Source organism: Electrophorus electricus, chromosome 20, assembly GCF_013358815.1.
Source record: "Electrophorus electricus isolate fEleEle1 chromosome 20, fEleEle1.pri, whole genome shotgun sequence".
NCBI lineage: Eukaryota > Metazoa > Chordata > Actinopteri > Gymnotiformes > Gymnotidae > Electrophorus > Electrophorus electricus.
In genome coordinates, this window is record NC_049554.1 from 4,823,338 (window position 1) to 4,837,291 (window position 13,954).

Sequence of the window (13,954 nt, forward strand, 5' to 3'; positions counted from 1 at the left end):
ATCGGGGGGGGGGGACAGGCAAAGAGAGGGAGAGGGGGAGGGAGGGAGAGAGAGAGAGAGAGAGAGAGAGAGAGAGAAGGTGGGGGGTGGGGGGCACAGGAAAAACGCACTGGAACGTACGAGTCTATTTTATGCAGATTCATTCATTAATCTATGACAGAGGCCGCTTTCATCAGCCTGACAGGAGAAAAGAGCGAGGGAGAGAAAAGACGAGAGAGAGACAGAGAGAGGGAGAGAGAGGGAGAGGGGAGGGGAAAATGCAGGAGACAGGAGGCAGAAAGAAAGAAAGAAACAGAAAGGAGGCAGAAAGAAGCGGGAAGAAAGTACGGAAAGTGAGGGACTGAAGCAGGAAAAAGAAGGAGCTGTCTAGTGAGCTAATGTAGAATTACCTCTGTTTTACACACACTCACACACACTCTCACACACACACACACACACACACACACACACACACACACACACACACACACACACACACACACACACACACACTCACTCACACACTCACTCACACACTCACTCACACACACACACTCACACTCACACACACACTCACACACACACTCACACACTCACACACTCACTCACACACTCACTCACACACTCACTCACACACTCACTCACACACACACACTCACACACACACTCACACACACACTCACTCACACACTCACTCACTCACTCACACACTCACTCACACACACACTCTCACACTCACTCTCACACTCACACTCACACACTCACTCACACACACACACACACTCACACACACACTCACACACACACTCACACACACACACACTCACACACACACTCACACACACACTCACACACACACTCACACACACACTCACACACACACTCACACACACACTCACACACACACTCACACACACACTCACACACACACTCACACACTCACTCACACACTCACTCACACACTCACTCACACACTCACTCACACACTCACTCACACACTCACTCACTCACTCACTCACTCACTCACTCACTCACTCACTCACTCACTCACTCACTCACACACACACACACACACACACACACACACACTCACGTTAGATAGCAAATGGAAAAGGCAGAGGGAGGGTCTCATTTTCCTCATAAAACAGCCCATTTAAAGAGCCTTCCCTCACTCTGAAAAACACCCATGGCTTTTTGAACCCAGAGAGAGAGAGAGCGCGCATTTCTTCTGTTGCCCTCCCTCGTTCCGCTGTACTGCTGCAGTGTTGAAAAGCTTTTATTCATCTTCGAGCGCCGTCGTGCTGACTGCTTCCACCTCCTCCCCCCCCCTCCCTCCCTCCCTGTGGAAGAAGAGGCGCAGCGAGCGTGGACCCGGCTCCTCGCTGGCGCTGGGTGTTCCTGCGCGCCTCCACTGGGGTCAAAAGTTTACACTGGTTTTAATTTCACCTTTCCTCAGCCAATGGCGGCACGCCGGCTGAACTCTGACCTCTACAAAAGCATTTGACGGGCAGGAGGAGGATGGCGCGCTCAGCCTGTTTCTCTCCCTCTCTCTCCCTCTCTCTCTCTCATTTTAGTGCTTCTTTGCATGCTCTTGCTCAAGGTCACATTTGTTTTGAAACTAAAATGCGGAGCTCTATGGGGGGAAGAAAAAAAAAAGTTCAGAGTTCATGCCAGATAACCCGACTAAAAAGGTTTTCTTAAATCCTTAAGACACAACACACTCGTTTACTATAAACAGTGATTTATTTGACAGCTCACTTCAATAAATGATTAATGAAATAAATTAGCTATGCTAATCTGAAATAAACACCTTTAACGTTAACATTACCTCCTAGCCCATTCCAACCTATAACAAGTCCTGAGGTCAGTCTAATATATTCTACTAAGTTACAAATATCAATAGTAGATATATTCTCATTCTCTCTCTCTCTCTCTCTCTCTCTCATATATATATCCTGCAGCTGTTCCTCTGTGGCCTCTAAATGCTTTAACTCCTTTATCTGCCCTATTCACAAAATTGAATTATGTAGTTTTCATAGCAGAGTGAGCCGTGTGCCCTGTGCTGACCCCACAGAGGTGACCTCAGCCTGTGACCCCCACTGCTCTCAAGCCCCCCCCGCCCCCAGCGCCCCGAAGCCGACTTGATGCAGGCTAACACTATTAAAAGCATGTTTAAATGACTTATGAACGGCAGGAGAACAGAGGGGTCACACGGGGCAGGCCCCCTCGAGAGCCCGAGAGCAGGACCCTCGGCTGGGATGGCACACGGCAACGGCCACCGACGCTGCAGCTAAAATCGAACTAATCAGGTTTGCGCCGCCGATCCCATCCGAGATGCTCTGAATGGGTTAAACAGGTTTCTCCGAGCCCTTTAAGGGTGCATTCTGTTCCCACTTGACAAATTAATTGAGCCATGAGGAACCAGTCAGATGGGACAAAGCTGTTCAAAGTGCACCTTGGAATCCGGTAGGGAATTCTTAACTCTTTTAGTGTTGAGTGTACTGCGTGTGAGGAGGAGGTTAAATGGAGGTTACCATGCTGTCCTGGTCACGTGCACACATGCACATGCATGCACACACGCATGCACACATGGCTATTCAGTAATGTACTGTGTAGCTTTCCATAATATCACAGAAAACTAAATAACTAAGCAAACTGTGAATCAAATACATCGTTGAAGATAATTCTCATTATAACACTGGCACAGTGCAGAGGTAGTTTGGACTCTTGTATTAAAAACATAGCATTACACATGCACTGGCACTGTTCACAGGCCAAATCTAGTGCCTTTCCTATTTTGCTCCAACATCACTTTTACTTGTACACAAGGAGCTACAATTATGATTTGAAATGGTATGATTACCACTGGTTTTGTACCTCAGTGTACCATTGTACTGAGAGTACTGAAACTTTCATTACACTAAGACACTCCAATATATGTTAGAACTACTACTACATTACACTAGGACACTAGAATATATGTTAGGACTACTACTACTACTACTACTACTACTACTATTATATTACACTAGGACACTAGAATATATGTTAGAACTACTACTACATTACACTAGAATATATGTTAGGACTACTACTACTACATTACACTAGGACACTAGAATATATGTTAGGACTACTACTACTACTACTACTATTATATTACACTAGGACACTAGAATATATGTTAGAACTACTACTACATTACACTAGAATATATGTTAGGACTACTACTACTACTACTACTACTACTACTACTACTATTATATTACACTAGGACACTACAATATATATGTTAGAACTACTACTACATTACACTAGGACACTAGAATATATGTTAGGACTACTACTACTTCATTACGTTAGGACACTAGAATATATGTTGGGACTACTACTACTACTACTACTACTACTACTACTACATTACACTAGGACACTAGAATATCTATGTTGGGGCTACTACTACTACTACTACTACTATTATATTACACTAGAACACTAGAATATATGTTAGGACTACTACTACTACTACTACTACTACATTACACTAGGACACTACAATATATATGTTAGGACTACTACTACTACTACTACATTACACTAGGACACTAGAATATCTATGTTGGGGCTACTACTACTACTACTACTACTACTATTATATTACACTAGGACACTAGAATATATGTTAGGACTACTACTACTACTACTACTACTACATTACACTAGGACACTACAATATATATGTTAGGACTACTAATACTACTATTACATTACACTAGGACACTACAATATATATGTTAGGACTACTACTACTACTACTACTACTACTACATTACACTAGGACACTACAATATATATGTTAGGACTACTACAGCTTCATTACGTTAGGACACTAGAATATAATGTTAGGACTATTTCTACTTCATTACACTAGGACACTAGAAATATACATGTTAGGACTACTACAACAACAACAACAACAACATTACACTAGAAAATATGTTAGGACTATTTCTACTTCATTACAGTAAGACACAGCTGCAGCTCATGACAGCAGAGTGCACCCAGACTCATTTATTTAGGTTTTAGCTTCATACTTGATTATTATCATACTAACTTCATACTAACAGATTAAAATACTTTTTTTCTCTCAAAAATACATTTTGGAAGTAAACTACATTTTATGATAATAAATTAGCAGTGACACTGCAACAAAATCAAACTTTTTAGCATCTACAAATCTGTGGATCAAAATCAATAATCATTACAGACCTACTTAAGAGAACCAGCCAGTCAGTATCCTGGAAGAACAGATTTCTAGAGCATTCTAGGACTAACAGAAGCTCTAAAGAGACCTTCACTGAAGATAAGACTGTTTTGTTAGCTTTTTGTTTTGTTTTGTTTTTTTGGGGGGGGTGGGGGGGTGATCTTTATCAAGATAACCCCTGATCTGTTCCGGAGAGGCTGGGACTGCGCACGTTGCTAACCGTGTCGGACTGGATACCGAGGGGAAGAGTGGACACTAAAATGAGCCGGAACGCTGGTTAAATGACTGAGATTGAGACAGGCACAGGTGATGGGTCAGGGGTCAGAAGGTCAGATGGCATTGTTGTTGTGAACACCACTTTTGTTCGACTTCTGAATTGATCACCTTTTTAACCTGGCGTGGGTGATGGGATGATGAGTGACAATAATTAACCGTTTTGAGGGTATCACTGCACTGACATATTAGGTAATCACGGGAGTGCGATGGAGACCAAAGGGTGAGCCCCCCCACCTCCCTTTCTCCCAGCTCCGAGGTCCACAAACACAAAACACAGACGTGCCAGTGCAGTCAGTTCCTCTGTCATCAATCCTGATATACTGCCAAAAAGAAAAAGAGGCCAGACAGAAAACAGGCGATTGGCTGCCAATAAGACCCTCCCTCCTGCTGTTTTTCAACCAATTAATGTGCTCCGTGTTACTACCGTGCTTGATTTACTGGTGATCTGAAAATGCAACCAGGAAAGCAAGACCTGAGGTCATTCAGAGAAGCACTCTGCACTGAGCTACATAGACACATGGAAGAAATTCATGATGACGCCTTGAACCTCACGGCCTTGTGGGACAGCGTGTGCTGCTGTCTGGTAGGTTGCGACAGGTCTCCTCACGTGCCAGTCAAGAGAAAGCTCCGCCTAACCTTAGCAACTAGATTTCACACATACGTGAATCCCAGAGTGAATCCCAGGCTCATTCCAACCCCTGCCCCACCCCCCCCCCCCCACCCCCGCCCCCACCCCCACCCCCACTCCCTAAGAGATTGTTCAGAAAAAAATAAAGAAACAAAACAATGAAACTAAATAAAACAAACAAAAAAAACCCAGACCAAAATCACTCAAGGAGGGCTCACCGAGAGACTGCAGTGAGCTAATGATTCAAAGAGTTGTCGAGCTGATTGGACAGCTGGACTTCAACAGGGAAGAGGCTGATTGGACAGAGAGCTGAGCCTGGTCACCTTGACTACTAGTGACATACAAAAGTGACGTGATGTTGACAGGCAGATGGACGCAAGCAGGGATGAAAGACTGGGAAACAATGTCGCTTTCTGTGAGGCAGTGAGATCCAACACATGCACTGATTGGATACCCTATTCTTGGCATCAATAAAACCTAAATTGTATTTTCAGCTCACTACCAAGCCAATGGTCAATATATTTTCTATGTGAGTAAGTCATTACTTCATACCCAAAATAAACTGACATGTGATACTAGCTATATTAAGCAATTCCATTATATAGGGAATAAAATTCAGATTGAATGAAGCTAGCAGCGGTTCAGAAGCCTGTGGACCTGGTGTGTTCTGTGGTGAAAGGTACTCTACAAACATGCCCAGCTGAGAAACACTTGGTCAAACAGAACCATTGGCTCACTTTGAATTATTTATGGAAATTTCTGGGCAGTTCCTCTTATCTGGCCTAACCTCTAATAACATAGCAACCCAGAGAGAGAGAGAGAGAGAGAGAGAGACAGAGAGACAGAGAGAGAGAGCAAGCGAGACTCAGAGAGAGACAGAGAGAGAGCGCAAGCGAGACTCAGGGAGAGAGCGCAAGCGAGACTCAGGGAGAGAGCGCAAGCGAGACTCAGGGAGAGAGCGCAAGCGAGACTCAGGGAGAGAGCGCAAGCGAGACTCAGGGAGAGAGCGCAAGCGAGACTCAGGGAGAGAGAGAGAGAGAGCGCAAGCGAGACTCAGAGAGAGAGAGAGAGAGCGCAAGCGAGACTCAGAGAGAGAGAGGGAGAGCGCAAGCGAGACTCAGAGAGAGAGAGAGAGCGAGAAAGAGAGAGAGAGAGAGAGAGAGAGAGAGAGAGAGAGAGAGAGAGCGCGAGAGAGAGAGACTGCGCCTGTTCATTCAACAGCTGCTAGAGGTATGGATGATGATGACAACTGAGGGCTGGTGGGATGGTTCCCCGGTTCCGCACATGAAGATTCATAAGGGGAGACCTCTGTGACATGGAAACACTACCAGCAGTACAGCCAACACTTCCTGAGATGATGTGACCACGCTTTCTGCCGACACGTGTCACTTAACACACGACTTCTGGTACGCATCACCAGACGAGTTTGAGAAAACTGGTTAGGGTCAAAAAATTTCTCTCAAACCAAAATTACTCTTTTTAATATTTTTATATATATACACACACACACACACACACACACACACATATATACATACACATATATATACACATATATATACACACACACTCCATTACTATATTGATTGCTGCTATTTAATAACCCATGGTTAACTTTGTCAACAATCTTTTTTGTTGTTGTTCTATCACTACAATTGTTGTAACAGTTAATAAACAACAGAAGCTAGTGAACGATTTCATCTGGTTCTTCTACCGTAGTAATATAAACCTGCAGTCGTGGTAGATGGTTCACACAACATGAACAGAGAACACACACCTGGAAATGGACTCACTGCACTCACAGTGTAGGTCAGAAAAACTGCAATTCGATTTTTTTGCCTCAAATCATTCAGTCATAGGTCAGTGTTTCTAGCAAAGTCAGAACACGATCTGGGGTAAGAAGAGAAAGCTAAATCACTGGAATGGCCCACCAGAGCATCTGTGCGACAAATGTACAATAAGCTGAAGATGAATGAAAAAACAAGACGAGAAATGTACTGACAAAGTTTCTGGACTAGTAACAGCCGAACACATTCAGTCCTGTTCAGCCGATCAAACACACAACGCTTTGGCCAGAACCCGTGCTCGGTGTAGCCGAGAATGTCCTCGGGACCGTGGCAAACTCCGGGATTCTTAACCAGCTCACACTTCTGAAGTCGGCTCAAACCAGATTCTAGGACCCTTCAGCTTCGCTGAGAGGAACTGCAGCAGAGGTGGGGAGTGAGCTTGGGCGGGACAAGGCGTCAGGAAGGGGGTGGGGAGTGATCGTGGGCGGGACAAGGCGTCAGGAAGGGGGTGGGGCGTGAGCGTGGGCGGGACAAGGCGTCAGAAAGGGGGTGGGGCGTGAGCGTGGGCGGGACAAGGCGTCAGGAAGGGGGTGGGGCGTGAGCGTGGGCGGGACAAGGCGTCAGGAAGGGGGTGGGGCGTGAGCGTGGGCGGGACAAGGCGTCAGGAAGGGGGTGGGGCGTGAGCGTGGGCGGGACAAGGTGTCAGGAAGGGGGTGGGGGAGGCTGGCAGAATGAAAACAAGGTGACTGCAAAGTAGTTGAGAGGTTCACCCAGAGTTGACTCTCTCTCTCTCTTGTCCTTTCTTTCTCTCTCTTCATGCAGACTGATTGACAAAGAAAGCATCTGGTAACGTTCAGCTGCCCGCTACACACTCTTCTTCCCTTTTATACGAGGGGGCCCTAAACACAATACAAACACACACCAAATCCCAGTAACCGAGCCGGACCAGAGATCTGGGCTCATAGGCCGTCACTCAGGTGAGCCCTGATTACAAGCATTCTTCAGCAGAGTGAGAGAAAGCTGAAAACACGAGAGGGCGAGAGAGATAGTGACAGAGGACCGTGATTATGCACACTACAGAGAAAATGTAATAAAAATGTAATAAAACTAAAATACCCATTCTATGTTTTATATTTAAAAATAAAGGAAAGTAATAACATGCAAAATGACTGAACCTTGACACAGTGGCTGGTTGCTCTGTCACTGGTTGTGTTAGTGTTTTGAACAAGCTAAACAACTCAGCAGAGGCACAACACATCGGTGACAAAACACACAACAGCTGAACCTGTTTTTCTGAAGACAAACACTCTCACGTGACTCATCCACCCCAAAAAAAAAGTCTAGATCTAAAGATGCATTTTAAAAATTCTGTGCCTCAAGAGTAAACGTCTCTGTCCAGATAACACTGATTAACGAACAAGGACAATTAAACTCATGTTTGGAACCATGGCTTAGTTTCCTGGAATATGTTTACTGTACATTTTCACTCCTCTGTTCCGTGTGCGAGCGCAAGATGTGTGCAGACGTCACCGTGCACACAGCCTGGGTGACCTTGAACTGGGCGTAACACAAGTGTCGTCATGGCAACATGGTTTTATACAAGCAACCACAGCTGGATGCAACTTACACATTCCTCTTAAATTTAAACTCCACCATAATGCACTAAAGGGAGCCATAAACTTCAGCACAAACACTCTCACCAACACACACACACACACACACACACACACACACACACACACACACACACACACACACACACACACACACCATGCTGAGCCTGAGTGACTCATGACTTTCCAACCAATGTGTGTCAGCTTTTTTTCTGTAGTAATGAGGGATGAACTTTGTCACTAGCTCTGCTGCTTCCAGTCAAGGAAATGGGGTACAAGATTCTGTGAATTGGCTGCTCATAAACTGAAAGGCAGAGAGAGAGAGAGAGAGAGAGAGAGAGAGAGAGAGAGAGAGAGAGAGAGAGAGAGAGAGAGAGAGAGAGAGAGAGACAGACAGACAGAGAAAGAAGAGAGAACTGCTGCTGAGGTGCCCTCAAAGACGACAGAGCAAAACCCCCTGAACAAAATCCATCTAGAGCCCATCCAGAACAGGCTGCGGAGCAGGTCCAGGATGGCCAGAGTCCAGCACAGTCCAGCGATTTCCCTGGAAAAAACAAAAGTCAAACCAAAGTCTACCAAAGCTTTGTTAGTTCAGGGAAACCATCGAACTAGACTCCTGCTGCACTCCTGGACTCCTGCTCTCCAGCACTGCAGCTGTGAAGTCCTGGACCTCATTAAGGTTCAAGAGGGCAACCACAGTACACACAGAGGACCCCACACGTCCCCAGCAGCTACGCGTTACTACACCAAGTCTGACCTGTTTCATTTATGCGGCGGTCTTGCTTAGACAACACAAGTAATGCACGGTTACGTTGATGCACAACAGAATGCGAAAATCTTTTTAAATTCGCCAAAAACTTTGTGTTGTAAGAGCCGCAGTAACAGCTTGGACCAACACCTTTATCCCGCCTAAGGCACAGTTACCAGCACGCACAAGTTATCAGGTTTCAATTGGGGCAACCAAGTTGTTGTTTCAGCAGACTGTCATCAGAAGCCCCCCTATGGACACACTGCTCGCTCCACATTTAACACCCACACACACACACACACACACACAGGTACACACACCTACACCCCCACCCCCAAGCATCGCTGAAAAATTTCTTCTCCTCTTTAGAAATAATTTTCTCCCTTTCTCTTTCTCTCTCCCTCACTCACTCAAGTGCTCACACACACACACACACACACACACACACCTCTGACTCCATGCTAAAAGAATGCCACCAATTCACGCTCTCTAGGAGCGCAGGAGGAAAAATGCATGCAAACACTTTTCACCAGCCCTCCGAGCTGCTACCGCTCCCGCTCTCAATCGATACTCCAACTCCTGATTACCTGCCAACAGGAAAAGCTCTTAGCGTGCAAAAACAGCTCCGAGACAACTCCGAGCCCAGCGCCGGCCGCCTCGCTACAGCTACACTGCTGCGAGGACGGGCTGGGAGTTCACCACCAACGTGGCGGGCGCACACGTGTGCTACGCTTTGTGGGCATGCTCATGTGGTGTCGATGCAACACTGAAAAACTGGTCCGTCAGCTGTGGCCTCTCCACACCGAAACTGCCTGCGACGCCCAGGAACAGCCGTCTCCATGCACGGAGAGGCAGGCGCGACGGTGCCGTGCGGCAGGCGAAGGGCAGGACGGGGTGCCTGCGAACTCCCCACCGCCATCGAGCCACAGTCAAAGAGGCAGGCGCAAGATTGATTCATGGTTAATGCAGCCCGACGCACCCGTGTGTGCGAGAGAAGGAGAGAGAGAAAAGGAGAGCTAGAGAGGGAGGGAGGGAGGGAGGGAGGGAGGGAGGAGGAGGCTTGCAGTCAGTGTGAGGAAGAGTTCAGAGGGTCTTTTCCCACACACCGAGAGAACACGCGCGCATGGGTGGGGGGTGGGGGTGGGCGCATGGTGTACCGTGCAAACGTCAACGGATAGCTGGGGCTGAGAGTCAGGACCCCTGCCTTTGCTCACAATTCGATATTACTCTGTAATATTCACTTCGGTACAAATACAGTGATGCTCCAATAAAGAATAGCAACAAACACCAAAAGGCAATCAACGAGGCTCCTGTGTATGCACAGTCAGGCGAAGGGACAGAATCTAACTTTCTTGTAGCTGTATGAACAGATAGTAATTATAACCTTGACACACTAGAAGATAGACTTTCCCAGTATTTAAGCTTAAAGAGCACATTAAGCAGCAGGTATTTCCTTTTAAATGACAAGACATTATTAGTCAACAATGCATTTGTATCCTTTATTCCACGCAATCATTACAATTCTGATTAAAAATCAATTATATATATGACATGTGCGAAATACTACATGGTCTGTACAAAAAAAAGTACCATACATGTTACTAACAAGGCTTCGGTCAGATCAAGACTGAGGTCATCCCTTCACACCTCTGGGTGTCACAGAGAAAACAATAATAGAGGGGGAAGGGAGAGAGAGATAAGCTTTTTGCTGCATGAAGTTGTAGTCCTATAAGTTTACCAAATGTCTCTATTAATGGCAGTGGAGCTATTAGTGATAGTGAGCTGGGGCCAATTTTTGAACCCCACCCTTCTACTACTAGTGTGAATAATGCATCATAGACCACAACACAGAGGATGTCAACAGACAGGCCTACTGTAGTTATTTAACAAACCATGGCCTGTTTCCTCGCTCACCTTAAGACTTGTTTGTCTTACTTTTGTAACTACTGTGTATATACTTCACGATTGCAACTGCGTCTATAGCTCTAAAATACTAGTCAAAGACCTTGCTTTAAACGTCGGTCTAATTTAAACCACCTATTTAAACACTTATTAAAATCGAATTTTATTGTAAAAAAAAAAAAAAAAAAGGAAAAAAAAGTGATTTAACTATTTGTTTTACTTTAACCAGTCACTTTTAACGCACTCCAAACACCTCGACCGAAACGTGTGGAAGGCTCGCCGGAGCAGGTTGAGTAACGACGGTAGGACGTAATGGTCCGCTCGCTGGGCAGCTGAACGGTCGAAACCGGACAGAGGTGGGCTCGGAGAAACTACAGGAGCCAGGAACAAATCACAGTGCAAACTGCCATTCACAACTTGGAAAACTCCGAGCAGCATTTAGAGCTTGTTGTTCCTTAAAACAACTCCACAAACTTGTCGAACAAGATTTAAAAAACAGCACAGATCGCGAAATTGGGCTACACTGAGTAATATAAAGTCGACGTATACACAACTCAGAATGTACATATACACTATCGAAAGAATATTTTTGTCCATAGAGTAAAATATTCAGGTTGTTTAAAGCATTGTCGTAAACCTGCACGAAATGGTAATCAACTTTGCAAGCTCTATTGCAGGAGGCGTCACTTTTGAGAAAATTGGGAAACAGATCAGCATAAGTATGACAGGAAAAAAAATACACAAAGGCAAACAGCCGGTGCAATGTGAAAACACACACACTCAAAACGGGCAGTGCAACTAGAGGTCTGATATCACTGTGTTGGACAACTACCTACGATTTTGTGTCTTAGACAGCAACTGAATATCCAGATATCGAGCGTGGATGGACTGCTATATCAGAAATAACCTGCACTGCGTAAAACTGTTACACTAACATCAGCCGAAGGTAAAAGGTTTTCTTCAGCGATCGCAATAACTTACCGGTTAAAAGATATCCACTAAAACACGCCAGTTCCTTTAAGCGACTTCTAAGCCTCCGCCATCTTCGGCACTAGCTCTGTTTGTTTAAATGAGAAACACTCCCAAAGCGCAAAGAAGTCTACTCGAAACTGCCTCGCTGGGCATTCTGGGTATTGTAGTTGTTCAGTGCGCCAGAGTCGCGCAATCTTCGTACGGCAGGCGGGCCATAAACTACAAGTTCACGAAACCCCTCAGCTCGCAAACAGATAGCCACTAGAAGAGGGGAAGTTGTAGCGATATTATAAAAAAATATATATAGTGCGTTTATTTTTAGCTCACGCAGGCAGTTAATCGTCACGTAGGCCTGCTGTGTAGGCCTGTAAATTTATATAGTTCAATCTGTTGACCTTCTTTTGTAGAAGGTGTGAATTTTAATAAAACCGTCTCATCTACACTTTAGCATTAGATCAGTTTCAAATTAGAATAAATAGATAGAAATAAATGTGCAAGCAATAGTTTATCTCTGTATATATTCCACACAAGTTACTTAGTAATAAATGTACAGTTTAAAACAATACATTCTAAAACATCTGATAGAAACTTAATTACCCAGACATTAATACAGTGCTGTGGTATGTTGAGAAAGTCAGTCTTTATTAACCACATATAGTGGATCTTATATACAAAGTAAAAGAGACTAACAATGTGGGCTTGTGCCGCCTGCAGGTTGATGTAGCCTATATTTATTTATTTTCTTACTTTTCTTGTCTACAGATGCTGTAGGTACCATGCCCTCTGAAGACCACTTAGAAGGTAGTACCAGCACCGTCTCCATGGTGACCTCACAGGCATACCAGTGTAGAATTTCAACTGTTGGAGAAGAACACTGCTGGGGGGGGGGGAGCCAAGGGAGGGAGGAAACCAAGGAGGGGGAGGGGCAAGGCAGAGAGCGGGAGAGAGAGAGAGAGAGAGAGAGAGAGAGAGAGAGAGAGAGAGAGAGAGAGAGAGAGAGAGAGAGAGAGAGAGAGAAGCCATAGTAATTAGCTCGTTGCTTACTATGGGCCAATAACGCAGACTTGCAAATGGGACATTAAACCTAGGAATTTGTATTACAGAAGGAAAACTTGAAACGTTGCATTCAAAATTGTATTTGAGTTGTCTTCTAAACCTATAACACACACACACACACACACACACACACACACACACACACACACACCAGCAGTTTGGAACTTTAATTGCCTTTGCAAAAAAGGCTGGTTCTTCATATTTCTGTGACAAAAGGCAGCTCCATCTTAAGTGTATGGGCATTTCGACATATGTGTGTGCACATGCATGTGTGAGAAGCAGAGAATGCCTCAGCATTCCTCTGAGACGCAGCAGGCACCTCCCCCCAGTAAAAAAGCCCTTTACCTCCTACCCCCACCCGGCTACAATGTGCGAGAGATGCTTTCCTCTTCCAACTCTGACCCCTCCCTCTTTCTCTGTGTCTTCTTTCAAAAGGACAGGAGATAGCAGTTTGAAAAGACAGGAGATAGCCCCTAATCGTCTTTGCCTATAGTTCACCTACCTGCAAACGTCACCCGGCTGTAACTTCACTTACCCATCCCCCCTCCAGCACAAGGGGTTCACATTTAGCTCTAATATGCATGTTTGTGCAAAGTAAGCCATTCAGTTCATAGACTGAAGATAAAGCTAAGGAATTGCTGTTCAAATATGTTTACTCTTCTTTCACAGAATATGTTTATAAGAGGCATGTTCAAATCTTTTGCGACCGAGACAGAAAAAGATTCACAT

General features: G+C 45.1%; 1 protein-coding gene across 1 annotated transcript in view; it reads right to left on the reverse strand.

The window, feature by feature from the left end:
• The window catches only part of ncoa3 (nuclear receptor coactivator 3), a 30,459-nt gene extending 18,202 nt beyond the window's left edge, over window positions 1-12,257 (reverse strand). The window contains 1 exon segment of the mRNA XM_035520461.1: window positions 12,179-12,257. The gene's annotated coding sequence lies outside the window, so the exon portion shown is untranslated.
• Between the last annotated feature and the right edge of the window lie 1,697 nt (window positions 12,258-13,954).